The sequence below is a fragment of the Pituophis catenifer genome, unplaced genomic scaffold (genome assembly GCF_029215685.1).
Source record: "Pituophis catenifer annectens isolate HBS135680 unplaced genomic scaffold, rPitCat1.0.hap2 SCAF_2, whole genome shotgun sequence".
Classification (NCBI taxonomy): domain Eukaryota; kingdom Metazoa; phylum Chordata; class Lepidosauria; order Squamata; family Colubridae; genus Pituophis; species Pituophis catenifer.
In genome coordinates this window covers 244,256,660-244,283,924 of record NW_027256882.1, presented here as the reverse complement: position 1 = coordinate 244,283,924, position 27,265 = coordinate 244,256,660, and positions in this window count along the sequence as shown.

The following is a 27,265-nucleotide window of genomic DNA, read 5'->3' as shown; positions in this document are numbered from 1 at the left end:
TCTGTAAGTATCCAGAGTGAATTGGGCAGCCATATATATTTTCTAAATGCATAAATAATAACCTACAACCCCCTTCAGGCAGCATGGCCAATATATATCTAGATAGCTTTAGACTGCGGGAAACATGAATGTATAAATTAAAGAAGAAACCTAACCTTCATCCCTCCCTCCTCTCTCTCTCTCTATCCCACTCCCCCCTCCTCCTCTCTTTTTGTGTGTGTGTGTGTGTGTGTGTGTGTGTGTGTGTGTGTGTGTGTGTGTACACAGACAAAAGCTAATGAGGGAGAAAAGAAAGAAAGGCACAGTCATTTCACAATTTATAAGCAAAAGTAGTTCAGCAATAAAATTAATATAACAAATTCAACACAGAAATTTACAAAAAATATCTTAGCAGTTATTTATTTCCTAGTGTGCTACTGTATAATTATACATTCAGACTATAGGAACAGGACATAATTGTTTAAAAACATCTGTATCCAATTTTTCTTAAATTTAGCAACTTGAGGAGAGTACAATTGTCTTCTTTGTAAAGCAGAGCTTTCTCTTCCAGTTTGGCTTAAGTTCAGCTGCTTAGAAACCACTCTTTGTATTCTTCTGTAAATGGGATAGCACAAGCTTGCGCTTGGCAAAAGGTTTCACCCTGTCTGAAAGTTTTATTTGGATAGGTATAATGTTCATCAATTCTAGTATGATCGACGCTGCAAACAGTTCTACAAAAAAGTTCCTCTGAAGGTTTTGGGTAAAAATATTAGGACTTTGCATATACATATTTTCATTTTTTCTTGGCAATCCCCAAGTGGGGATACAATGGAATTAAAAATACTTAAAACATCTACTTTAAAAACAACGCAATCAATCTTTTAGAAAGAAATCCCGTTTGTTCCAAACTGAGACAAGAAAAAGAATGCAGAACATAGGTAGTTGCTTGAAGCAGAGATGAAGTTTATTTCGTAAAGTACAATACAGACAAAGTACCAAATCAGCTATTGGATCTCTTCCCTACAAGTCCCTTATATAGGAAAACCTTGCCTTTGTTCTCTGAAGATGCTCAGAAAAAGACAAGCCTTTTGAAATACTTAGAAAGTGTAATTGACCTGTTTCCCAAAAGCGGATACTCTAAGGTCAAATATCCTGTTGAGTTGTAGTTTTCAATTCATTTCCTACTCAATTAGTATTAAAGATAGAAGTGGCAGTCTCATGGAGGAAAGGATTTTTTGTTTATTAATGGATGGAATCTCTGGCATCCTGGAAAAATTTTCCTGAATAGGCTGCCACTGTTGGCCAATTTCAATCTCTTTGTCAAGTTTGTTACCTTTTGTTTTATGGTAATTTCTTAGTTTTCACCCTGGAAGTGGCTGTGAGTTTGAGACATGAGGAACAAGGGAAGATTGAATATCAGGGAAAAGTTCAATTTCTTTCCCACAAACCAAAGCTCTAAAAATGTAAACACATTAAAAAAAAAAAACCTTATGAAGACAAGGCAACCATTCCATTCAAATTATGGAATAGTACCAATTTACCAAAAATCAGAATGAATAGATATGATTAAATCTGTACAGGAGTGTATCACCAGTTTGATAGCACAGACTCATCTCCAACAGCCTGCACCTGTGTTCCACAGTGAAGGGACTCAGGGTAGAAAATATCCTCCAGAAAACTTCAACTTCTCAATGATACCAGAAAGTTCAGTTGCTTCTTGAAAAAAGCACCTTTGGGCCAACATTATCAACTTCCACATTAGATCTAAATACATCTAATTCTCAGCAATGACTATTCTGATTGGAGAATTCTAGGCACTAGAAGCCATACATCCAGAAGTTGTCATAGTTGGAAAACAGCTGTATAGAAGAACAGTTTTTAGCAGTAGCATTCATCTGTAATATATTGATTTCTCATTTTTCATATCTGCATGTTAAATTGTTAAAATCCTTACAGATTAACAGCTGGCTCTATGACACTATGAGAAAATCCACACAACTAAAGTGTTGGCTTCAGTAGCTAGGCAGGGCAAAACTGGTTCCCATTGTAATTGCTGGATTAAACAATTCAACATTTATTGTGCCACATTTATCATATCACACTGAGTCACAACTGACTCAGTTGTGTGAAAAGGCAATTATTTTTTTCAACAGCTTTGTTTAGATCTCAAAAAAATGTATTGCATAAATAAGTACATTCCTAATCTCTTCTGTTTTCTTCTTTGGTTAAATTTACTTCATTAGAATTGCTTTTACTATCATTGTACACCTTTAACAGCAACAAATGGTACTTTTTGGAAACAATCCTACAGGAACTAAAAGAAATATCATTAATGATTTTTCAATGATCAAAAGATGGAAATAATTATAATCCGAAGGATGGCACAGAAATAACTTAAATGCAAAGTAGTTCTAAAACCACACAGTAACCTAGTTGGAAAAAATATGGCAGTACTTGGTTACTGAAAAGTAAAGCAATATGTTATAAATAATGAGAACTGCAGTGAATATACACAATGGTCAGTTGGCCTTGTGAACTACCTAGAAAGTATCTCACACACATATCCTACACACATACAATTTATTTAGTCACAATAAGTTTATGATGCGTTGCAATATTGAAAATATTAAAATCAATATAAAAGCATGCCCAATTGACCTGAATTGATACAATGTTAAGATGTCCTGAGTAATGTAGAAACTAACAATTAATTCAAATCTTAACAGAACTAATTTAAAATACAGAGCTAATGTAAAACACATGTAAATATATTTTTGCAGGATTCTTTCTCTAATTTTTTCCAGGAAAAGGAAAAGACCTGCAATAATTTCAAAAAGAGTAGACTGACAAAGCTCAATGGGTGAGGTCCCTCATAATATCTTAGACTCTAGAAAGAGTGCAGAGAAGAGAAGCAAAGATGATTAGGGGACTGGAGGCTAAAAATATGAAGAACGGCTGCAGGAACTGGGTATATAGTTTAATGAAAAGAAGGACTGGGGAAACATGATAGCAGTGTTCCAATATCTCAAGGGCTGCCACTAAGAAGAGGGAGTCAGGCTATTCTCCAAAGCACCTGAGGGCAGGACAAGAAGCAATGGGTAGAAACTAATCAAAGAGAGAAGCAACTTAGAACTAAGGAGAAGTTTCCTGACAGTTAGAACAATTAATAAGTGGAACAACTTGCCTGCAGAAGTTGTGAATGCTCCAACACTGGAAGTTTTTAAGAACCATTTGTCTGAAGTGGTGTAGGGTGTCCTGCCTAAGCAGGGGGTTGGACTAGAAGACCTCTAAGGTCCCTTCCGACTTTGTTATTCTATTCTATTCTATCTTCCCCTGAGATTTAACTATCCAGATAAGTGCAAAAAACCTCTCTCATACAAAACTTTTTCCCAAAATTCTCTTCTTCTTTAAAAGAATTTGAAAAGCAAACTCTTTCACCAATTTGAGTGAAAACAACTAGGAAAAATGAAGGAGAATTTCTCAGTCTGGCACTAGCAAGGATACATTTCAAAAGGTTATTAGCAGACAAGACTTTCCGTGCAATCTCCCACATCACTTATGAGAAAGTTATAATGTTGTGCAGTTATAAGCAGCTGAGAGTATTCTACATCTGATCTTCAGCTGTCTTGATTATTGTTCTGCCATGTTGCCTGTCACATATATGTTGGCAGACTGAAACATTAGTTATATTGGGAATGGCCTGACTGAATTTCACAGTGATCAGAAGAACCTCAACTCACAATGCATAAAGGAAGGCAGACATTTTACATTCTATTTTCCTAGTGCACAAAGTTAGAATGGTTAGTCACTCATGCCTATTAACAAACATTCTTGAAATACCAGCATGAACAAATGTTAAAATTGACTTCACTTATAAGAAACCTCCACCACCCGCCACCCAACAGCTGCTCATTCAACGGTTCCCCTTGAATAAAGCACTTCAGAAAAGTTGACTTCAAGTCATGATGCCAGTGGAAATGTATCCTTAACACATAAAAGCAGGTGCTAGTGTGTTTGGGATGAGATGCCTTGTTTAAGTCATAAATATTTATTTTGAAAGATGCAATATTCAAAATATTGACAAACAAAATCTGAAAAATTATGCAATTGCAACAAATATCTAATAGGTACTGAAATGTGATATTAGATATTAATATCTAATTAATATTTTAAAAAATTAAAATGTATTTCATGCATGTCTCAGTGAGAAAGCATTGGTCTATCATTGTTGCCGTGGAAAAATACAGAAATCTCAGATGTCTTAAGCAGTCATAGATTTGTTACAGAAAGGCAATATATATATTTTCCCAAATGGCAATAAACTGGTAGTACCATTCAAAACTCTCTTCTGAAATAACTTGTCTGTCTTTGGATTAGTGGGTTAGACAAGATGTGATAGACAAAATGAGTGGATTAGACAAGTTATGAGAAATGCTGAAATATTGTACCAAGCTTGTACCCAAGGGAACCATTACAGAAATGCTAGAAGCTCTGTCAAATATTGTAGGACAGTTCTCAGCTTTAATATCACTTCCCAAGGGGACCTGAATTTTTTGTTCCTTCCAACTTTGTTTTCTCTGCAACTAGTTTAACCGTCTGTAATTTTAATTATTATTTTTCTTGCTGCTTAGGTGTTAAATCATGTTCAAATAGCCCTGTGATAACATGTGCAGTTAGTTTAAAGTCAATCAAAAATAAGAGTTGATGCTTCTTTTTTATATATCTATTAAAATATTATGGTTATAAATGGTTATAAATTTTGTGGCTTGCAAAATACCCATAAAGGTAGTCTTCACTTGATGACTCCTTGTTCAGTGACCATTTGAAGTTACAGCAACACTGAATGACTGGTATTTACAACTGTCTTTGAAGTTCTGGTGTCAAGGCGCCCCCACAATTACGTGATTGCAATATGGGAACTTGACAACTGTCTCACACTTATGATAGTGGCAGTGTTTGAAAGTCATACAATCACCCTTTTCAATTTTCCACCAGCTTCCACAAGCAAAGTTAATGAGGAAGTTGACAGGGAAGATCTCACTCCCATAAAACACTCCTGGATCTGCTGGTTTTTCTCCTGAGATTCCTTGCTGAGATTCCATTGGGTCTCATATCTTGTACTACCTGTGTGCCTAAAGCACCCCTCCTCCTGCACTCCTAGCACTTACCTGCCTACTGGCCTATTTGTGATATACCTGAGGAAATGCTTATTAAGACTGGGTCTTGCAACTTTGGTGCTGGCTTTCCTATTGACTTTGCTTGTTGGAAGCCAGCAGGAAATTGCAAGTTCTGATCAGTTAAGGTCCTCACTTGGTAATCCATGATCCTTGCTTAACAATGGCAACAGGGATTATCAGGATTGCTGTTATTAAGTGATGTAATCACATGGCATCATGTTTTTATGACTGCATCGCTTAGTTTAGCAACAGAATTTCCAGTCCCAATTACTGTAATAAATCAAGGACTATCTGTACAAGATCAAACAATACAGGCTTTATCATCAAAAGCCTACAATTTATTCCACTATTTTTTTTTCATACTGTGTTTTCCTAATTAGACCATTCCTGAGCTAACTAGGACAAATCTTGTAATTAGCATTATGAATATTTATATCAAACTTCTATCAAATTGTGTTTGATGGGTTTGCATTAATGCTACCTCTTTCTCTTTGTTTTTGCAAATCAATCTTTTTTTAAAAGAACATTGCATCCAAAATCAATATGTCCCAAGAGATTTCTATCAACAGATTAAATTAGATGTGGCAGAATTCTATCAAATACATTTTTCAGGTGGCCAGCTTTTTTGCATGCAATTCAGATTGGCTTTTAAAATGACAAAGAAAATCATTCTCTAAATGTCATAATTAATAATCAAACATATTTCTCCACATTGGAAACATAATATGGTTCAGGCTTCTAGATTAGTTATCGGGTAATGCAAATGTCAGTGGCTGATTTACCTGCTCCATTTCATCTATCTCTGCTGCAGTGACTGAATTGAATGGTAGAACTTCTAGCTTAATAGCTGCCAGGAAAATATTTGGAAAGAAAGCTGGGGATAGTTTGCTTTCTCATTATGCTGCATTTTAATAGTACTAAATCAGCATTAAATATATGGATGACTTTCAGTATCACACAAGGAAATTATGCCCCTGTGAGGAAACATTCTCATGATCTCATCTGCATGCATCCTTTTGAGCTTTCCCAAAAACGGATGTCCCACTATCCTCCAGAGTAGTTTGTAAAATTGCAATGAGATATATAGCAGGAAGGATACATTGAATTGATGCATTGCTAGTGGATAAATGCAGCTAGATTCCTTTAGTGTTAAATCCAAGTAATCCATAATCCCAGATTCCAAGATTATTTTAAAAACAAACTAGTTTTTAGCCCTTTTTTGAAACCAGTGACAAAATGAGAGCTCACTTTTCAGCCTCTTTTGTTTTGTAAGAAAATCCCCCTTTTTAGCCAATTAATAGAATCCTAGCAAAGACTGACATTTTCTATGTCCAAAGAAGAAAGTTTCTGGGAGATGAAAAGAAGAAAACAAAAACAACTGATGTAATAGATGCACTATCAGAAATTCAAGATTTAGGTGTGGTTGTGATTGGGCAATAGCAGTATTTCTTGAAGATGAACAAATATGTTTACAATATTTCTGACTGAGCCCTTTAAAAATTATGATTTTTTATGAGTTTATAAGCATTTCAAAAACTATTTTGCCAGCGCATCGAAATAAAATCCATCATTCCCTCTCCTACAATGGCTGAGAAGCTGTGAATTATGGGAGCTTGAGAGACATAATTTTGGGTTGTCTGACATTTTAGAGAATAGCATAGTCCAGTACTGTTATCCACTGTCCTAGGATTTGAAGACAGGGAGAGCTAAATATAGAGTGTGGGAATTGAAGCGGATTGTATCAGCAATGCAATTTCTTATGCAGTAAGGAGAATTCAGGTGAATATATACTGTATGAATATATATAATATATATTAAATAAGCTGTCTATTTCTATTTCTCTAATCTTTTGTGTGGAGAAACTCCCTTTGTCTTACTTAGTTTTTTTGTAACATTTGTTTTGTGGACATTTGCATCTGCTGCACCTTGCTGCCTTTTCGAATACGAGGAAAGCAGCATTACTCTTTTCATATATAACAATAGCAATTGCAATAGCCTTTTAACATATATATTTCTTCAAAGTGCTTTCTATCACTCTCTAAGTGGTTTACAGAGTCAGCATATTGACCCTAACAATCTGGGCCCATATTTTACTGACCTCAGAAGGATGAAATGCTGAGTCAACCTTGAGCCAGTCAGGATCAACTCCTGGCAATGGGCAGAGTTAGCCTGCAGTACTGCATTCTAACCACTGCACCATCACGGCTCCTATGTTGTGTCACATTCTCAAAAGTGTTAAGGTTTGCATTTTAATGGCATAACACCACTTTCATTATTCTGTCCCTTTGCTTCTTCCCCACCCCTAAGAAGACATCTGAGAAGGGTAAAGAAAGCTGCAACCCAATTTAAGTGCTGCTTTAAGTTAAAGGAAGCCAGGAAAATTATGCATGTACTGTATGTGCAAGTCAGAGGTTGCAAGGAATTGGGTACAAGGTACTTAAGTTAAATCTACTCTGTTACACGGTTCAAGGAAGGCCTTAATTGCCACTTGGAATAAGAGGGCAGCTGGCCTTGGAGTGGATTGTACCTTTGCAAAATCACTATGCACATGGATCCTGGAGGGCCTCCTACTTTTCAGAGGAGCATTTGGTGACAAAACACCATAAAAGATACCTAGAGAAAAATGCTGCTAGAGAAAAATGGGGAATGTACTCAGCTAAACACAAGGAATGTGTGTGACACGGTACACGGTGACGAGAATAGTGAAATATACTGTAGTATATATTGTAATTATTTCTCCACCCTTATTATATCTGTTGACAGGCAACTGGTAGCCCCATTTAGGCTAACCTGGTCCCCCACCCCCGGGGTGGGGGGAGCTGATGATACCAGTTGTTGTGTCCTGATGATAACAGTTGTACATCTTCATGATGGACCGTGAGCCTGATTGCCAAGTGGCCAAACTGTGATCCTATGATTGCAGGGGGAGATGTGATATAACTGTTTAACCAAAGAAAAAAAGGAACATGAACAAGAAACCCTTTCCCTTGATATATGAGATGTAGGTCATCTACATTGATTAATACTTTAATCAATTTATTATTTCGGTTCCTCTCAATGACTTAACTAGTTTACTGTCCATCAAACTGGTCATAATACTCCCTGATAGCTTCTGTAGGAGCATGAAATTAAAATAATAATAATAATTAAAAATAATAATTTTAAGCAATTTAAAATTCCATATTATTGTGATGGATCATTGAAATCTTGCAAAGTCTGATGGCTGAAATCTGATAGCACTGAAAGATTATTTTAAATGCTCTTGACCACTAGCTAAATAACATACATTTCAGCATACTATAGTGCTAACTAGGTTATATTTTGTTTGGAGCCTCTAATTATATTTTATGGAAGTCCTCAGATCAGAGTGAAATAAAGCTATTTTCTTCCAAAAATATTTTCTAAACTTTATTTGGAATAGTTTTAAATAAGTTGAGTTCTTTTTAACTGATTTCATTGTCTCATTTTTCATTTCTTCCTTTTGAACTGAACAAACTTGAACAAACTGAACTGTCTTTATCAGATAACAATAAAATCCTGCAGTTTTCACAACATGCTAATTCCCAAACAATCCCTTTTTTGTCTGTGCTCTTGACATGAGATGTTTTAATCACTTTGCTGAAAGTTAAGAGCACTCAGCTGCATTTTGTATTCTCTCAGATATCCCAGTTAGAGGCCACACATATATAACTCAGCATAGATCAGGGGTCTCCAACCTTGGCAACTTTAAGACTTGTGGACTTCAACTCCCAGAATCATGGGAGTTGAAATCCACAAGTCTCAAAGTTGCCAAGGTTGGAGACACCTGGCATAGATGCATATAATATGCTTACTGTTCCTGGAAGTAAGTATTCAATACAAAGTCCTCTCAGCAATGTTAGGTAGACTCCCACACTGAGGGAATTGAAAATCTTGTATAAACATGTTTTTGACTCAGGCATATAGTATTAGGGATTCGGTGTTTATTTCAGAGAATCATTGCCTGGATTTTTTGATAATATGTTTTTACAGTCCTGCTGTACAACAGGCATGATTAATTTAGCTGCCAACTCATTTGGCAGTGCCATAACTAGGAGTGTAGACCTTGGATGAAAGGGTAACTAGAAGAAAACAGTCAGCACAAGTGGAAAACTTCAAGCTGCCAAGTGGAAATTATCCCATTTCATTGAGTTGAGTTGAATTACACGGTTGCAGAAATAAAACTAACAGTTAGAAAAATGTTAACATAAATATGCAGTATTTTTATATCTTCTGTATATGAACTCACAGTCTGTCACAACTGCCTGCACAGGAAATTAAGGAAATAGGAAAATATTGTTTGTGGCCCATACAATGCCAAAGAGAAGAGAGCTTCCAAAGGCCAACCTGATCACATTGGTCAATACGTTCTTAGCATTTTAGATCTTTTTTCCTTTCTTTCAAGTTTAAAATCAAAGTCACCCAAGTTGTCCTCTCACCTGTTGATACGATTGTGCCAAAAAGTATGTAACATAAATCTGAGAAGAAATGGGAATGAGTGCCTGATTGGTGTTGCTAACTGCCAACAAGACAGGTTGTTTTGCAGCTGGTAAATGAGAAACTCATTAAGACCACTTGTAGTGTTAGTGAATACAACAAACAACATGAGCCCAGACTGTAGTTATGCTATTTGCAGGCAATCAATCTGTTTTTAAACCCTTACAAGCAGGACCTTCAGTGAACCAAAAATGACCACAGTACCAGAACTCAGGCATATCCTGGAAGGAGATGGATAACCATAAATAATGATTCAAAGAACCAGCTCAAAGCAACTGTCACAAGTAAATGCCTTATTCTCCATTATGTAAATAGTATATGAACAGTGTGTGTCAGGGGTTAACTTATTCTTCACTTCTTAATGTATTCATACTTTACCACTCCCATACTTAGCTCCACCCATTGTATATATAAGGAGCTGCATACCTCCATTCTGCGCTTCTATCTGTGAATATTCAGTGAATATAGAATGCCTTATGTAAATAAACAGAGATATATTTGAATATCTGATTCTCGAATTATTTATTGAGTCTGATCCTGAAAATATCGTAACAATCTGGTAGCAGAGGATGGTTAAATAGACTCAATAAAAACTTAAACATGTCTAAAAGAGATAGGCCCAACACCAGGGCATACAGCAAAGAAATGGAAGCGGATCAAGAAATAATAGATGAGTCCACGAATGCAATTTCGAGAGAATCTGAAGAATACACCACAGAAGACGAAGAAATAATAAATGAAGGTGATGACCAAGAAGAAAACGAAATAGAAAACAACGAACTCAGGTCAGAGATACTAAAACTTTTAAAAAGCCAAAAGAGCGATGAAAGTCTTGTCGCGAACCTCCAAGATATACTAAAAAACAATGGAGCAGCGAGAGAGAAGCACATCGCTAATGAAAAATCAAAAGACTCAAAAATAGTAAGTGATATGCTTACAGATAAAAATGCAGCGAAAAAGAAAACCAACAATCCCGCGCAAAATTTCGAATGGCAGCCATCTTGGTTCCAACAGACACCTAAGATGAGCGAAGCAGAGCCAATCAGAATGCGAGATTCAAAATGTCTGGCGCGAAAAGCCTTACTCGATACAAAAAATGAAAGAGAAAAAATATATACCTCAGAAGAATCAGAAACAGAGAACGAAGAAGATTCAGTAGACATGCAAGTAAAGTCAGCAATGAAAATGCTTTTTGCTGCATTTGGACCAAAACTGAAGATTGCTAAAAAATCAACAAAAAAGCAAGCAAGCGAACCAACGCATCAAAATCCACCCGCTTCTATACAGACGGCGAGAGAATCGACACCTGAACCCAGAGAGCCCTGCAGATACCACCCCACGCCGCAGACTAATCCAAGGACCAGCGCCTTCAGCAAAAGAAAACGAGCGCCCGCTACCATCAGGACTCCCAAGATCGAGCCGGAGACCGATTCATCGGAAGGAGAACAAAGCGAGGAAGTTGCAGCAGCGAGAACCTCTCTCGACGACTCCAAGAACGAAATGAACAACGCGCATGCGCAGGACTACGCAGACAACCCAGGAAGACATGGAATGCGGAGAGAATCATGCAGACTTGTAGTGAGCATCCCCACGCCGTTTTGCAACTTTAAACTTTTGCAACTCTACAAGACCACGGACTACCCCCGGTTGTAAGTAATGGACCCAACAACGTTGGAAATTTACCCAGTGACTTCCCAAAGCTGAGAATAGATGCCATTAATTTGCAAGAATGGTATCAGCAGCTCCAGGTTGTATTTATGAAGGAAAACTTACTGCTTTTTATTACTAACCCCCCAAAGAGACCTTGGACTCTAAATTTAGATTGCCTACACCACAGAGCATTTTTCTTATTAATTTCTAGTGTGTCTCCTGCCATGTATCACAGTATTAAGCAAAATCTGACTGTCTCTGAAATTATTCAATGCATGTTTAATTTGTATCACAGTGAAAGCGTAGCCACTACCACAAGAATGTCTAAAGATTTCTTCTCTTCTAGGATAAAGCCAGGGGTTACCATAAGTGAACATTTAATATCTTTAAACAAGATTAGAGCAGAGCTGCACTTAAGGGGGGAGGTGATTTCAGATCAAACGATGAAAAGTGTCATCATCAATTCACTTGACCCATCATGGGATAGTTATATTTCACACTTAGACACAATCAATCTAGGATACTTGTCCATAGAAAGTCTATCCAATAAGTTAATAGCTGAAGACAATTCAAGGAGAAGTCGTTATAACAATCACATAGAGCACAAACAATATAAAAAGGTGGCTTTTCAAGAAAGACATCATGAAACACTTAGGTGCCACAATTGTGGGTCCAAAGAGCATAATAGGAGGGATTGTCCTAAAATTCTAAGAGAAAGACATAGATCAGAATATAGAAATAGGTACAACAACAGACAGTCTTCCATTGATAGACATAGGTATAGAAGTCCACCCAACTATAGAGAACATAGAGGGGGCAGAGATAATTCAAAGGATAGAAAATTTGGTTCACTGAATGGGCTAAATAAACATGACAACATTAACATACAACAACCAGAGAACAATAATTGGCTTATTGATTCTGGAGCAACTAATCACACTACAAATAATAAAAACATATTATCTTCATTTATAGAAGATAAATTTGTAATCAAAGTAGCTAATCAAGAAAAGGTTCAAGTGATAGGTAGAGGGAATGTAACCTTACCTGGCCTAGGAAAAATAGAGGGGGTATTACTAATACCTGAAATTCCTCATAACATACTTAGTGCCATAAAACTAAGCAGAGACTCTGACATTAACATTGTGTTCTCGAAAGGAAAAGCAACATTAGAGAGAAACAAAATAAATATAGGTACAGTAATAATCAAAGGAGGTCTACCTTACTTAATGACAAAGGAGGAATGGTTACACAACATTGATTCAAGTATGGAAAATGACAATGAGATAGATAATGGAGACAATAGTAACAGTGACAATGAGGAACGTGAAGTAACCCATAATCACAAAGATACACACAATATAAAAAAACCTAAGATAGGTAAACCAATTCATGATGAGTGTGCTCATGTCTTGCATAGGAAATTAGGACATGCCAGCTTTCCTGTAGTACAAAAGATGACTGAACATGCAGAAGGTGTTAAAATAAAAAATTGTGAAAACTATTTGGAATGCTCAGTATGTAAATCTACAAAACTCAAAACTAATCCCAGACCTAGAAAATCAACGAGATCAACCAACAAAATTTTTGATTTGGTACATATGGATCTAGTTGGTCCTCTAACACCATCAATTACTTATAAAAAACGCTATTTTCTGACTATTGTGGATGATTATAGTCGTTATGGATTTGTTTACACACTAAAACATAAAGATGAGACTTTTCAGAAATTTAAAGAATTTTACAAACGCATAGAGACACAACACAACATTAAAATAAAACAAATCATGACAGATAGGAGATGTGAATTCATGTCTAAAGAATTCTCCCAATGGCTAAAAGACAAAGGAATGTTACATTACACATCTAGCCCTTTTTCTGCATTCCAGAACGGAGTGGTAGAGAGAAAGAACTCAACATTACAAACCATGATTAGATGCACATTAGAAGATGCTGGCTTAAGTAAACAATTCTGGTCAGAAGCCCTACAATATTCTAATTACACACAAAATAGAACTTGGTCCAGCATTGTAAATAAGACACCATATGAAGTAATGTATAATAGGAAACCAAAATTAGCTCACATGCACATATTTGGAGTCACTGCAGACGTACACATACCTAAACAACTAAGGCGCAAAGGTGAGAATGTATCCAGAAGACTTAGATTTATGGGATACGAGACAGGTACAAAAGGGTACAGATTTATCGATAATAACAATAAATTTATAGTTTCCAGAACAGCTGTGTTCCATGAACAGGCCAACTGGTCTAAAATACATCTTAATGAAATATTCTCAAACACCAACCCAGACACCAAACTCCAAGAAAAAAGGATTAGAGAAGAACACAGTAACAACGTACATAAAAATAAAATCAAAACATGGACAAACAGTCAACATAAAATAAAGACAGATTCATTAACTAGAAAAGAAGCAAGGTATTTACATGACAATGATAGTAAACCAGAAAAAGCAATCAGAAGTAGCAGAAATCAAATGCCAAACAAATATAAAGATTATGTAATGTATATGGATGGAGAATTATCAATACCTAACACATATGAGGAAGTGTTAAAACTTCCTCCTGAAGAAAAGAAAAAATGGGAAGCAGCCATGACTAAAGAGATGGATAGTTTACGAGGGCTAAATGTGTTCACACCTACAGTTGCACCAAAGGACAAAACCATCATTGGCACTAAATGGATATATAAAATTAAAAATTTAGAGGGAGGCAATACCCTATACAAAGCTAGATTAGTTGCACAAGGTTATGCACAGAAATATCCCGAGGATTATACAGACACATACTCCCCCACAGTGAGAACAGAGAGTGTCAAAACAGCTCTGGTTATAGCATCAGCACTCAACCTCGATGTGTTTCAAAACGACATACAGACTGCGTATCTACACGCAAAATTAGATAAGGAAATATATGTAAGAGCACCTCACAGTCAATACACAAACAAAAATGAGACTTGGTTATTAAATAAAAGTTTATACGGGTTAAAACAATCTGGTAAACAATGGTATGATTGTTTGGTAAAAGTTCTTAAAACCATGAACTTCAATGCCACTACTGCTGACAATTGCTTCTTTGTTAAAAAAGAGAATGATTCCCTAGAATTTGTATTAATCTATGTGGATGACATTTTGTACATAGGTAAACATAAAGAAAGGAAAGAGGCGTTTGTAGCAAAATTGAATGAACATTTTTCATTAAAATCTTTGGGTAAGGTAAATAAATACCTTGGTGTTCAAATAAGCAAAACCAGAAGGGGATTTAAACTTTCTCAAAGAGACAAAATCATAGAGCTCTTGAATAAATGTAATTTAAGTAACGCTAAGCCCTGTGACACTCCCATGCAAACTGACTTTTTGAAGAATACAGAAGAATCATCTCCTGAATTTAAAGATAATACATTTTACAGGTCAGTCATAGGTTCACTTCTTTATATCTCTAATTGGACTAGACCTGATATTGCTTTACCTCTCAACTTACTGTCCAGACATGTCAGTAAACCATCACTATACCATTGGGAAGCTGTCAAAAGAATATTAAGATATTTAAAGAATAGTTTAGATTTCTGTTTATTGTTAGAGCCTAATAATGTCAAGGAACCCATCCTCACATGTTACGCCAATGCGGATTGGGCTGGAGATACCTCATGTAGAAAAAGCACATCTGGTTATATATTCTTTCTTAACGGTTGTCCAGTTTACTGGTATACTGGCAAACAAGATTTAGTAGCCACCTCGACAACAGAGGCAGAATATGTTTGTCTATCTAAGGCAGCAAATAATCTTGTATGGTTCAATGATTTACTTTCAGACATTTGGAAAAAACCCATTTTGCCTTTTGTTATGTATGAAGATAACAAAGCTGCTATCGAAATATCTAGATCAGATGCCATTGGACAAAGGTCCAGACATATAGATATAAAATTTAAACATGTGAGTTATCTCAGGATGGATTTATCAAAGCAGTTCATTGCGAAACATCAGAGCAAATAGCTGACATATTAACAAAGCCTTTGCCGTCTAAGCAACATAAATACTTGACTTCTAAGTTACATGTATTATATTGTTCTGAGTCTGAATGTAATTGTTATAATATATCGAATCGGCATTTAGAGGGGGATTTGTCACAAGTAAATGCCTTATTCTCCATTATGTAAATAGTATATGAACAGTGTGTGTCAGGGGTTAACTTATTCTTCACTTCTTAATGTATTCATACTTTACCACTCCCATACTTAGCTCCACCCATTGTATATATAAGGAGCTGCATACCTCCATTCTGCGCTTCTATCTGTGAATATTCAGTGAATATAGAATGCCTTATGTAAATAAACAGAGATATATTTGAATATCTGATTCTCGAATTATTTATTGAGTCTGATCCTGAAAATATCGTAACAGCAACGTTATCTAAAGATTAATAAAAACATAATGCAAATCCAGATTATTACAAAATATTACAAATATTTTTCTAATAATTATTTCTACAAATATTTCTTATAAAATTACTCCTTTTTTTCATGTATCCTAAGGAAAAAAAAATAGGTGGAAGAGACTGATTTCAGCTTTCTGAGGTACAGCCGATTAAGCTACATGCATATAAGCTTCTTTCATATATTCAATATGGAAAAATCAGGGAACCAGACAGTAGTGGGTTTCAATTTTGTTCGCTAGTGGTTTGCTTATGGGCAGAGCCTCCTGCCGCCACCGCTACCAGGGCAAACTGGTAGCAACCCACCACTGGAACCAGAGTAGTAAAAGGAACTATACTCAACCTCCACAGACTGGCAGCAGCAACATTGGGGGGAGGGGATGGTTTGCATGTGCAGATCAGAGGTGGGTTTCAGCAGGTTCTGACCAGTTCTGGAGAACCAGTAGCAGAAATTTTGAGTAGTTCGGAGAATCGGTAGTAAAAATTCTGACTGGTCCTGCACCATCTATTCTCTGCCTCCCAAGTACCAGCTGATTGGAAGGAAATGGGGATTTTGCAGTAACCTTCCCCTGGAGTGGGGTGGGAATGGATATCAGTATCCTTCCCCTGCCGTGCCCACCACACAATGCCATGCCCACCAAGCCACGCCTACAGAATCGGTAGTAAAAAAATTTGAAACCCACCACTGGTGCAGATAGAGCTTCGTGTACTTGCCCGCCACTTGCGTGGCTCAGTTCCCAACAGGACATGGACCATTACCGGGTCGTGGACTGGGGGTTGGCGAACCCTGGTATAAAGAACTACAGGAATGATCAGTCAATATGGCCCTGGTTGTACATTTAGCAATAAAACCATTTTAAAAAGCATTGTTTTAAAAATTGTTCATGTGCAAATATATTTATTTAAAAAATACTTCTAAGGTGCCAGACCTTGTACTTCTAAGAGTTAGGTCTTGTACTCTTTAAAAGAGTAAACTCCCATCAACTTGATATGAATAGTTTCTACTGAAATATGTTTGAAATTATGCACAATGGGGTCTGATACAGCATGGCACTGCGTATGCTAATGTTCTTAATTATGGCAGAAAAATGCATAGTTAGATCTGAAAGCCAGATAATTATGGCAAAATTGCAATAATTAAACCCCATAACCTAGATTAATAGAATATCTGGAAAATTAAACTATCTGCAAAGAAGACAGAAGCATAGCCTTTCAGTTTTATGATTTATGTTTAAATTTAAAATAAGAGTCTAGTGGTTCAGTTGTTGGTCTAGAAACAGAGAAGAATTTAATTCTAGTCCTACTTTAGGCATGAAAACCAGCTGGGTAACTTGGGCCAATCACATTGTCTCCCTGAGTTCTTGTTGTCAGGAAAACAATAACAAGTAGAAAAATTACATAAGTATGCTACCTTGAGTTGGATGGATTGATGGATGAATAGATTAAATAGCTAGATAGCCAGATATAGCTAGATATAGCTAGCTAGATGGATAGATAGAAAAGATAGATGATGGATGGATGGGTGTGTGGATAGATAGATAGATAGATAGATAGATAGATAGATAGATAGATAGATAGATAGATGATGGATGGATTATATAGCTGTAACACAAAAATCTAATGATTCACCTATAAAAGCATATTTGTTTTATGTTTTGATCAACATCAGCTGAATGTATGATGCTAGAACAGCTGTGACTGCCACATGTAGATATTGAACAATCCAATAAAAGAGATTAATAGGATGGTCTCCACTATTTGATAGATTTTGAAGGTAAAATAAATTTTATCTGCACACATTTCAGGATGATTTATTGTTTGCTAGGGCAAAAGGGAATATTTTGTTTGGTTCTCTGAAGAACATACATACAATATAAAAGCTTTCTCTATTAAAATACTTCTTGAGTTGTATTCTTTGCATTAGATCTTCCTTCTTTTTTTATTTGCTTCTTTGCCCTTTGCCCTTTGCATTACCATGTATTTTTTTTGGTTTTTTAATAAAATGTTTTGAATCCCAAATAGTAAAAATGTCTTCTCAGGTTATTAATTAAAATAATGTTTATTCAATTTCTGCTGACACTTTTATAAACACCAGTAATTCTGCAATTCTGAATCCTACATTTTGTGTGGATATTATATACAGTATTAGTTCCATTTCCCTAGGTTAAAAGCTTCATTTATTTTATTATTGGTTAGATTTAAATACAGTTGTCATGATCCAATATGAGTGAATTCTCCTTCCCAGTGTAGAGTGCTGTATATATTCACTGAAAATTTTAGATTCCAAAACACATCCACAAAGGGTTTGGCTTATCTGTGGACAATAGCTCGGCTTTTAAAACATAGTCACAGACTTAAAATTGTATAGTTTTATAAATTATGATGTACAAGTTTGCAGCTTCTTGCCTTTTGCTATGGTAAAGCTTCAAAGGTTGGCTTATCTATATACGACACATTTTTCATGGTATTTTGGTTAAAACTTCAAAGATTGCTTATCTGCAAATGAGCTTATCGTCTAAGTATATTGGTAATTCCTACCTTGCAGTAGGGTTTTGAAACGTATTCTATTGTTAACCGTAGAGGCTGGTTAAAACCAAAATGCAGTCTCTCTATATATGAGTCTATGTCTCTGTGTGATGATGATGATGTTATCCATTCAGTTGAATTCAGCACTTGGTGATTCCATGGATCAGGTCACTCCACATCTTCTGATCTTGCATTATTTCTTTGAGTCTGTAGAGATTCTCAGTCATCCAGGTCATGGTTGTCCCAAAGGTGCTTTTTCAGGAGGCAACTGGACTTTCTTGTTTTTTCTTTGAAGACATTTCACTTCTCATTCAGGAAGCTTCTTCTTAATTATAAATAATGTTTAAATAATTGTTAATTATTTCTTTGAGTTTTTCTATGCTTTGGCTGATGTAAAGCGACGGTGTCCAGCCACCGTGTTCTTTGATGTCCTGATTTTTTTTTAGCACTAACTCTTACCAACATAATTGCTTTTTCTTGTGAATTTCCCCACATGACATGGCCAAAGTAAATAAGACATGTCTCTGTGTAGTGCACACTTATGAACTTAATGCATAATTTGGTTTACACGTTGTGATAAGCTATTTCTAACTTTATAATTAATTATTGTGCAACACACAATTGGCCAAGTCTGCAAAGTATTCTGTATAATAAATCATGGTGTTTGGTTTCACTCAAGTGGCTAAGCTGAAACCAAACAAACCACAAAGTGACTTAGCGTATTTGTATGACTCATTAAGGGGGGAGGGCTTCAATTGCACTGTTATAATTATCTTCTTGAATTTTTGACCCCCACAGATATTACTACGGATTATATGAGTCGAAGATGTGCATTATATAGGAACAGAGAATGTGCACATCTGTAAATAGATTTCAGTAAATAAAATTTATAAAACTAAGAAATAAAAAACAAAAACAAAGTAAATCTGTGTAAGTTTATACATGTATAAACAAGCAATGTGTATATTTATGCAAGGACATGGAGTATCACTGGAAACATCATTGTTTGGTTCTTCTCTCTAGAACTTCCACTATTTGGTACTTTTATCCTCAGAGAATAAATCTTCCATCTCTTCCCTGTGACAGCTTATGACAGTATTGGAAGTCTGTTGTTATGTTTTGCCTTAACCTTCTGTCCTTTTATCTAAATGTAACAGTTCTGTTCTGCTAACCATTCTGCACCGTTTCTCAGCATCGTTCTTGTAAGATAGTGACCAAAACTGGACACAGCATTACAAGTGAGGTTTGACCAAAACAGTGTAGACTCAGTGTTTGATCTGAGATTGTATTGTCTGTTTTTCTGTAACAGCTCACAGTTTTCCATGTTTATCTGTGGCCCATCACATTCAGATTGTCCTCACAGATATTACCTATCTTCTGATGTTGTAGAATCTACCAAACTGTAGAATTCCATATTTCTCACCACTTCATTTGTTGGGAGAGGCACAATGTTCAAGACTAAAAAGATAAAAAAGACCAATTTATGTTTGCTGCTATGGACAGGTATAGTCTCAACATCCTCCCCTCCCAGAAAAAAAAAAAAACCCAAACCCCAAAACCAAACCAAAAGTAATACAAATTACTATTTGCATTCAGACACCAGCTACAGAATTACAGCTTGTCCAGGACACATATTTTTTCTTCTGACAAATGTGTCCCTGAATCAAGTAAATTCTTGTGATCTCATATACATGTGATAGCGAATCTATGGCATGCATGCCAGAGGTGGCACACAGAACCCTTTCTGCTGGCACACACGCCATCACCCCAGGTCAGATCTCTGTGGCATTTCTTTCGTGAGCTTCTGTTTCCCTGCAAACGACGAAAAAAAAGCTCATGAAAGAAAAAGATCTTACCTCTTGCTCCACTGCCAGTGTTAGGATGCCTCACCTCCTGCCAGCTAGCTGGTCTTTGGGTCTCTGGTGCACATGTGTGCACGTTTGTGCATGCACACACGCATGGCCATAAATGTGCATGTGTGTGCATGTCCACAATTGCACACATTCACACATGTTTGCACATGTGCATGTGCACATTTGCACACCGTTCAATTTGGTCATGCTTGCTCACAGTTTGGGCACTAAAAGATAAAAGATTCACCATCACTTTCATATACAATAGTCGTATAAAGGTTCTGTTAACACAAATGGCATTGGCAGGTGAAAAAAGCCATGTAATCATGTGGAAATCATTAGAATCTGTAAATAGCTCTACATTTCCGTTGTTTTTATAACCAGAATAATTGTCCTGATGGTTAAAGCTTACTTAACGATTTGTAAATGCTTGAATGAGGCAAAAATATTACATGAAAACCATATGTGCAACATTTGAAAACTCATTTAACATAAACAGTAACTTGCTAAAAGTTTTATAACAGTAGCTTGTTAAATAAACACACCATTATGATACTTTATGCGGAGGGAGGTGCAAAACATTTATTTACTTGTTTTATGAAATAAACTTATATGGCCCTCCAGTGATTCAGAATGCTGTACACAAATGTAAACAGTATGCAAGAACCAAAAACACTGAAATATAATAAAACATAATGTGCTAGGCACTTTACACCCATACCCACACACCAAAAAGTTTTAAATTAAAAAAAATTGAGTCAAGATGGGTGCAAAGTCTCTTGAGTATCTAAAATGCTCTTTAGCATTTAGTATCCTATGACTATCACTGAGTGTTGTATCTTATGATTTATGATGAAAATATTTTATGATTACGATCATGATTTATCACTTGTTGCTTGTATTGCTTGTACTGAGAGCTTATGCACCAGAGACAAAATTGTGTGTCCAATCACACACAAAATACATGGTCAATATTCTATGCTATGCTATGCTATGCTATGCTATGCTATGCTATGCTATGCTATGCTATGCTATGCTATGCTATGCTATGCTATGCTATGCTATGCTATGCTTAACCCAATGTTTGATGGAAAAGGTAGTTCTAAAGAGGCTTTGATAAGCAAGTAGGGTTAGAGTAATTTGAATCTTAGTGACCATGCTACTCCATAAGATAGGCACAAAATGGAGAAGACATCTCTGCTGTGTCCCTCCAGATGTAGCTATTTAAATGATTAGACATAAAGGTATACCTAGATATGTTCAGAAATAATTTAATGTTCATTAGGTCTTTGTCTTCAAAGTGTAGTGTTTTAAAATTCCTGTTCCTCAGACATATTGCTAGCTTCTCTTTAGTTTGTAGTAATAAATAATGATGGACACATACATTTTATTAACAGTTCTTTAACTCAAAGATATATTGGTAATTAAAGAAAAGCACTTTTTCTTTTAAAAAAAAAAATCATGCTAGAATGTGTCTGAGAAGGGAGAAGAGGTATAATGGACTTCAGTGAAGCAGCAGTTTCCAGGAAAGAGGGAGCACATTCCATGGACGGAGGCGAGACAAGAGACAACTGAGCTTGGAATGGAACAGAGGAAGAGGAAGATTTCCTAGAATCTCCCAGGGTATACCCATGATCCCAGAATAGTATAGGTTTACTTTGGAAAGAGTCTGTCTATCTGATATGAGCAAATAAAGAATTGAATTTAGGGTGGATTGTTCTATGTTGTTCTTGGCCTATGCTTGATGATCAGTGATGTCATACTTCCTAAAAATCACTGATAGACACAGTGGACACCAAGGGCTCCAGAGACAGTTTTTGTAATACATTTAGATTTTTAAATATAATGCTATGTTTTACAAAGTTATAGTAAAAAAAAATTACATGTGTAAGGAAAAAGAACATAAGATTTGATTCACACACCCAATATGGAAGGCTACACGTGATTACTGCAAACTAGCTATTCTGAAACCAGACAGAAGGGAAATAAATGCAACATGTATGCAAGAAAGTATGCAAAATATATCTGTAATACAGGAACAAAATTCTCCAAGAAACTATCAAAATTAAGTGTTTTTAGAATGTGACCAATATGTTAACTTTTCCTTTCATTTTTTTGAAATGATTTTTTTTAAAAAAATAGTTTCCTTTGAATTCATATTTGATTGATTAAGTAGCATGAAAAAAATGGTGCCTGTTGGAACAGAGAAGTGGAAAAGAGTACAGTATCTTGAGGAAATTCTATTTTGCCCACCACCTTTTAAAATTCTGCAAGCATTGATGTGTAAAATAATTTTACTCATTTGTCTTTTACTCGCTTAAATGTTGAGATGTGAATATTCTCACACAGGAATTTAATGTAGGGAAAGACACAGATTTATATGGATATTGCAATTAATTTTCCATCTGTAAATGAATATAACCTCAGCAATAATTCCAAGATGCTTCTTGCTGTAGCATTTTTACACAGAGCATACATTATAGGGAATTTAATTTCAAACAGATTTCAAGACAAACAAATCATAATGAAATAATTAAAATGTGCAATTTGATTGTCATCTTTTTCTCAAAATAAGGAATGTTATATAGCCTCATAAAATTGTTATATATAGCACCATCTGTTGGCTGAGGCATTTGAAGCAGTTAAAAATGTTTGATGAAGCTTATGTAGTGCCCATATTAAATACTGAATGGTCAAAGATAGAGAAAATGGATGAGAGAGCAAGGAAGGAAAGCTTTGAAGCTTTACATGTCTGTTCAGTATATGATCTACAGGATGTTTATGAAACCTGTAAATGTCTTTTTCTAAATCTGATTTGTAAATAAGTTTAATGATAGCATTTTAAAAGGTGAAAATAAAACCAACTGTTAACTGTCAGTGTGTCTTCTTCATTAGGTATATAACTATCAGCTTTGATTTTATTCTGCTGGAAATCCAAGATTTCCAAGATCCAAGAGTTTATGAATTGAGATTTGAGGATAAATTTAAGATTGACCATGATGCATATTCTGGTTAATCATTCAGGATTTAGCTGTGAAACTCTAGAGATTACTAGATGGATGCAAACATTTATGATTTTCTGTTTCTCTTTGCTGCATTCTAGTTATATTCCAGATATTTGCAGATAGATATGTTATGTTTAAAACAGGTTGATCCAAGAAAGTGTCAACCTGTTTTAAATTGAGTGATGAAATATTTTCTGAACTCTTAGTTCTGTTGTCAGGTTCTCTTGGTGGGATCAGCATAGAAGAGTTAGAGTATGTTCTATTAAAACAAAAAGGTTTAAAGCAGGGAGCTGAGAAAGTGTATGAAAACCAAGATCTTAATAACACAAAAGAGTTCTGACATGTTAAAACTTTAATGTGGTGGCAAAAGTCATTGGCCAGCCAGTAATTTCAATGTCAGCCCATCATACCACATATATCCTCCACTCCACATTTTCCATATAAGGAAGTGAAGTTAAAATATTATATATTGTTCATCACAGCCCTCAAAATAGCAAAAAAAAAAAAAAAAGCCAACGAATCTGCAAAGTACTTTGAAAACTGCCAAGTGGTTTAAAGGGACTGATTTATTCTGTGCTTCAAAGCAGTGTCCTTCCTTTGATTTACAAACCTATTTTGATGGGGTGATTTGACTGAAATTTCCTCAAACAGAAAATCCCTTCAAAGCATTCTGTAGCCTTATTATTTACCTCTCCATAAGTGAAGTTCATGGTGATATTTACTTATAATTTTACCCACCGACATGTATTATTACGATTTATATGATTATTGCCTCTTCAAAAATAGAGGCTGCTGATACTCAAAAAGTGAGAAACATCTCTGCCAAAGGGAAAAAAAACAAAGAATCAATTTTAAGCCTAAGTTTTTATCTGTTTCATATATGCATGTATCTAATGTGGATATATGAGTAATTTACATACACAGAATGCATAGACAGTGTATAGATAGCTCTCAACTTATAACCATTTGTTCAGCAACTATTTTAAATTATGACTGGATGGGATTTACAATCCCTGCCTGAAATTCCAACCATTGCAATGCCCCCACAGTCATATGATCAAAATTCAAGTGCCCATCCTTATGACTGTGGGAGTACTACTACTCCCCCTCCTCCACACACACTGCAGGCTGGAGGTTTTGACCAGCTAGGCCCACTGATACATGGGCCTTCTCCCTGCCCTGCCCTGCCATGCCTGAATGCTCTGGCTCTTCTCCCTTTCTCACCATGCCTGGGTCTCCCTTCCACTGCAGCTTCTAACAGCTGCATCCAGCCAATGCGAAGTACAAGTAGAAAACTAGCTAAAGCAATTTTCCATAAGACTAGAGAGGCTCTTTCCAGCCTTGAGAAAGTTTGTCTCTCTAGACCTGAAGACTGCCTTTGCTAGTTTCTGCATGCTAGTGAGTGTTGGGCCTCCCAAGATAACATCCTTTCCTGAAACACCCCTATGCAGTCACTTAATGACCTGCATGGTTGCTTAATGACTACAGTCAGGAGACCTGGGATTGTGGCTGTTGAATGAGATGGTCATGTAGCATCTTGCTTAATGACTGCAATGATGTATGACCAAACTCCAAGGCTGAATTATGGTGGTAAATCAAGAACTATCTGTATCTCATAGTGCTTATAACTTTAAGCTTCTTCATTGTGTTTGCTGTAACATCAGGAGAATATTTAAATTTGTATTAAAAAGCTGCTCTGTTCACCAAAGTGAATAACAGGCTGTAGTGCAAAGACAAATAATGTTTTGGCTTATAGTTTGAATTTCTCTAAAATTCTAAAAAGCTATGATTTCTTAATGAGTTTATTTGAAACTCTAAGAAATTAGGTAACCAGAGTTCCACAAATCTAGATGATTACTAAATAGCAGCAACAAGTTAGATTTGTCTTCATATAGGTGCTGCAATTTTGCCTACATATTTGCCATCCCTAGACAGGTGAACAAAATGTGCATTGCCATTCAACTTTAAATTACTTTTAAAAAATAAAATGTCAAAAATAGTTATTCTCACTTTTATAATACATTTAAAATTTGAATTACACTTTTACCTTTCTGGGCTAGATGAAGGGAGCATCCTTTCCACTGAACACTCTTTGGTTCTAAGGTCCCTTAGAAGATGGTCACATCTTTCTTCTCCAGATGATTTTCACAGGATAAATTCCTCTCACCATCAACAGTCAATAGAACTCAGACTTGAATCTGGACTGCAAAAATCTGACCAATTTCAAACTTCACCAATATTTTGCTTCTATCTAATGATCATCTAAATACAAGTAGCTCTGATTGATAACCCTTTCAAAGCTATTTGATGGATAACTGGTGAGGACGATATCAACTGAAGATGATTTGTTGCTTTTTAATGAAGATGCTCTGAATATATCACGTCCTCAAAAATAAGCAGATGAGCGAGAGAGAGTTGAAACTAGCAATGGTGGTGAATGTGTGTTGCTCTTTCTTTTGAACTGAAAGAAACAACAGAGAAATATGCATGCAGCAATTGCAGACAGCTTTTGAACCATTCCCTGATGTTTTTTTCTTAAAATGCTAAAGGATGTCATATATTTTTGTTTTTTGATCAACCAAACACATATCAAACTAAAAGAATGCCTTTGTGTCAGCAGCAGATACAAGTGTTACTCTACTGAACAAACTGTTTTAAAGTTGCCAAGTTTGAGAAATACTGTTATCGGATGACATTCAGAGATGCAAACCTTGCTTACAAAAACTCATGCCCCATTGAAGGAGTTTGTTGCAGGGAAGTCATAGAAAGTTTTCTCCAGGAACAAGAGTTAACAGCTTACCAGAATTCTGTTCCACAAACTTTTTTTTTCTGTTAGTGCTTTATTTTAGATTTATTGTGCATTGCCTTGATGGATTTACCAAAAAAAGGAAAAAAACATCATCATAATCAATTGTCATTATCATCATGCTTTAAATTGCTACTGTTCAACTGCAGAAGCTAATTTGCCATTCATCGCAATGCATATTTTATGTCAGAAATGTTAAAATGAGAATTACAGCATTGAAATCTCCTAGGAGAAGAAGCATAGACTAAATCCAATCTCACTAAGGTTATTCTACCCAGCTGTCATAACCCACATAGCTGGACAAGGTCAAGGAACTGAGATTTCAATAATGCATCTGTAACACTAGATAGGAAGAAATGCAGAATTTGGAAAGTAATAGGAATTTCTCAGTCCCATTTATAATGAGTTAAATAAAATGAAGTCTCAGAATGATTTGAAATACATCTTTCCCAATTTCTGACCACTTGGATGGAGTTGTTGTTTATGAGATAGATTACCAATATAGTCACTTCCATCTCTTGATTATGTCTGCTCTGCCGTTCATTCTTTTCTGAATCTTCCCACAGTCTACCTTACTAGCAGATTAATTATATGCTCAAAGGTAGAAAGGTTCATCAGTATCTACTATCTCTATATCTATCTATCTATCTATCTATCTATCTATCTATCTATCTATCTATCTATCTATCTATCATCTATCTATCTATCTATCTATCATCTATCTATCTATCTCATTTATCTAATCTATCTATGACATTGCCCATCTGACTGTCTAAGAGCATAGCACAGAAATGGTTGGTGAAAATAATGGAACTTGTAGAGATGACTAAACTAACTTACTTGATTAAAGACACTATCTATGTTTATGACTGATTGGAGATCCCCTATAGACTTTTTGCATGAAACAAAAAAAATGAACTTTTGATTTGTGGTTTTGATGATTAAAAACATTAAATAGTAGAAAAAGGATCTTTGTAACCATAGAGTAAGATATCTGCTTGTATTTGCAACAAAGGACATCAGAAGCTTTTTTCTACTTCTTTTTATCATTTCTTTTTGAACTTTTGAACATATATATATATACTGCTCAAAAAAATAAAGGGAACACAAGTAGAAGACATCCGAGATCTGAATGAATGAAATAGCATTATTAAATACTTTGTTCTTTACATACAGTAGTTTATACAGTGCTCAAACAACTAAAGGGAACACAAAACTACTGTATGTAACAAACAAAGTATTTAATAAGGCTATTTCATTCATTCAGATCTCAGATGTCTTCTGCTTGTGTTCCCTTTATTT